This window comes from Poecilia latipinna, unplaced genomic scaffold (genome assembly GCF_001443285.1).
Source record: "Poecilia latipinna isolate Pla-1442-1.1 unplaced genomic scaffold, P_latipinna-1.0 Scaffold215, whole genome shotgun sequence".
In the NCBI taxonomy this organism is placed as follows: domain Eukaryota; kingdom Metazoa; phylum Chordata; class Actinopteri; order Cyprinodontiformes; family Poeciliidae; genus Poecilia; species Poecilia latipinna.
In genome coordinates this window covers 128,181-131,396 of record NW_015112831.1, presented here as the reverse complement: position 1 = coordinate 131,396, position 3,216 = coordinate 128,181, and the positions used below count along the sequence as shown (strand labels likewise).

General features: G+C 38.6%; 1 long non-coding RNA gene across 1 annotated transcript in view; it reads left to right on the top strand.

The window, feature by feature from the left end:
• Positions 1–386: 386 nt before the first annotated feature.
• Positions 387–3,216, top strand: part of LOC106946963 (uncharacterized) — a 19,935-nt gene continuing 17,105 nt past the window's right edge. The window contains exon 1 of the long non-coding RNA XR_001424885.1: positions 387–569. This is a non-coding gene — a long non-coding RNA (uncharacterized LOC106946963). The remainder of the gene's footprint in view (positions 570–3,216) is intronic.

The window sequence follows — 3,216 nt, the reverse complement described above, 5'->3', positions numbered from 1 at the left end:
AGACCAGATTGATCTCTACAGCTCTTTAAACAGACATGTTCCCCTCCCCCAAAATAAAGTGCATTAAATTAAATTAGCCTGAAAAACGTACATTGCTATCAGGTTAATTATATGCTTTAATTTTCATTTGCCATCACTGATTATGTTTGGGGGCTCCGTTAGCTTCCTCTGCACTACAGTAATGGTTTGAATCCCACATGCTCAAGCGAGTGAAACCCAACATTAAGAGTAATGTGAAACGCATGATCAAAGCTGACCTTACTCTCTCGGCCATATTTGCGTTTTATTGCTTGCAGTAAATCACAGGAGTGCAGTGTGCTTCCAGGGCGCGGTGCAACACCGCGGCGCGCGCGCGCGGGCCCGCTAACTCTCGCTGAACTCTGCTGTCACGCGCTGAAATGCAAGAGCAGAGAACAGCAGAGCGAAAGCAGATGAGATCGACATCTTTACTTTGTCACAATGGCTCCACAGTTCACCTCATTGTGTCGTAGGCAGAGCGGTTCAGCCACTTCACCGGACCAACCATGTGTCACCAGTCCCGGTGGGAGATGATGTCATCGCATGATGATGTAATTGACGGGCAGCTTACATTGGGAACTTAAGCGTCAGCGCTAACAGCTGCGCGCCACTGCTTCTTGTTAACCTGTTTTCTGTCATGACTCCCTTTAATGACCGACTATAACAAACCATTATGAAATTATTTGGGTTTGGAAAACCAGCTACTTGGTTCCCAAACAGTTTTTTGACTCAAATGTGGGCCTGGAAAACTGCAGAACAGAATAAGGCTGTGTGCACACAGCAGGTCTTGATACTCAGTTCTATTCCTTCAGTTTTGTTGTTGTTGTTGTTGTTGTTGTTGTTGTTGTTGTTGTTTTGTGGTCATTAATTAAATGAGACCGCAATCAGACTTCTCCGTGAACGTTTTAAAACCCCAAAGCTACCCGCATGCGCAGATGAAGAACGTTGACGTCACCCAGCAGCGCTCTGTTTACGGAAGTAATAATTCAGCAGTGGTAGCCGACGGCATCGTCACAGGATCATAACAAGACAAAGGATTCTAATAATAATAATAATAATAAAAATAAAAACACACAACTAATAGAAATGGCGTTTTGTCGAGCACTGACTGCAACTTCTTTACAGAAGATTTGTAGTCAGAGCCAGGAGTGGTGTGACTGTAAAGTGAGTCACTTCAGTGACTTCTTTCTGTATTTGAATATCAGTGTTCAGTGTTTAGAATGATCCAGGTTAGGTTTAAGTATAAATATTTAATTAAAGGCAGATAAAAAGTAGTGAAATACCCCTTCAATTTAACCGAATCCAAAGCTAATCATTGATTGACCATCTTAAAAGCAATGGGAATTTTTTTTTATGTAAGTGAAAGATTACTTTTTCCTCCCTTGTGCTGCGCTATAGCATGTTCTGAAACGACTTTTAATTTCAATCAGATATCTATAGAAATAAAAATAAAAAAACGCTTTTGCCAGTGAAAAAATATTTAGTGTCTTTAGTCATAATGCAACGTATCCTCTAAACTGTATTAAGAAGTTTATTACAAGCCAAGCATTTGGAAGGAACTTCAAATTTCAGTTCACAATGCCATAAAAAGCACAACTTCTATGAATTTTGGGATACATTCATTTAATGGTCACCGATATACACCATTTTCCTCAGTTTACCTTTGGGCCAGCCTTAATGTTTCCAGACTTCTGCTGAAGAAATGTTTACAAGGGAAAACAATGACTTGGCTTTAGGGCTGAGAGTCACAACCTTTGTGCAAGAGTAAAAACAAAAACAAAGTCTGCATTATTCGAGCCAGAGGGGATCGTTTTGAACAAAACAAAATCTGGGCAAGGAAAGCTCAAATAACTCGTAGTAAGTATGAATTTTGAATCTCTGTCATAATCATTGGTAATTATGCTAATGAAACATGGATTTTTTTAAATTTTCTTTCTCTCTCTGCTCTTGCTTTCAAAATTTTCTTAGTAAAATTTGAGCACAAAAGCAATATGTGTACAAACTTAATTTGGGAACATAAAGGTTTGGATATGCCTTTTAGTTTGGAAAAATAACTGTTTAGATGTATTATTTAAAACCAAAAGTTGTTTTATTAATGCTAATAATACGAATATGTGAACCACTAACAGAACTGTACTTTAGGTGAAAAAAATAAAACAGACCCAGCTTTGCTTATTGTTCCTCTACAGTCTAACAGTAATAATTACTAGTGGGACCTTTAACAATGAGCTCACTGCAGGCCCACTATGCATCTTTGTCACAGGGGGGCTTTCAAACGGCATCTTGGCCACTATTTTTAGCTTTACTTTCGGCAACGTGGAGCATGTGTGAAAGGACTCGTAAGATGCAAACGCGAGGCTTTTGTTCGGCCTCACGATGCTCTCCACTTTAGAGAGCAGATAGAACAGGACGATCCCTTCATTCACTCCGTCCCTCGAAAGCTAAAAGAGCCTGACTTTTCGTCTCACGTCCCCGAAAGCGTTGAATTGGTGTTTGAAGAAAAGAGCGCACACGGTTCATTTCACAAAGAGCGAGGAAACTGGTTCGACTAAACAAAACGACCACGGCAAACATCTTTTTTTGATCCTTACTTACAACGTTGTGCATTCAAAGACGTATCGTGGTTCTAGGTTAGCCCAAATGTCCTCTTATAACTATTGACGCATTTAAAACGTTTACAACAATACAATGTGCTACCTCCAGTACTCCTAGCAAACCATTTTAAATATGCACCTTAAAATATTTTTCTTTATTTATTGCTTTTTACGTAATGTTTTCTACCAATTATGATATTAAAGCCCTGAAACCGCTCTAATCTCATTGCCACCATCAGAAAATAATATTATGCTGAAATATTGAAACAGCAGCAGAGAGGAAGTCAATGCTCTAGTATGAACGAGTCTTTGAAACAGATTCATTTCAGAATCAAGGTTTCAGTTCAAAATTAATAAGAAAAAAAAAATTGTGGACAGAACTGAAGAGGCGTGCAGGATGAGAGAAAGACAGTCTCCACATCCAGACCAACTGAACAAAATTACAGTAAAATGTTGTTTGGATCTTAGCAGAGAAAACTGAACATGTTTTACCCGAATGAGAGGCTTTTTTTTTTCTTTAAACATTTTCTTGTGTTCTTGTTGCTTTTTTTTTTTTTTTTTTTTTTTTTTTTTCTTTAGGAGACTGGGTAAATTTTTGGGGGCC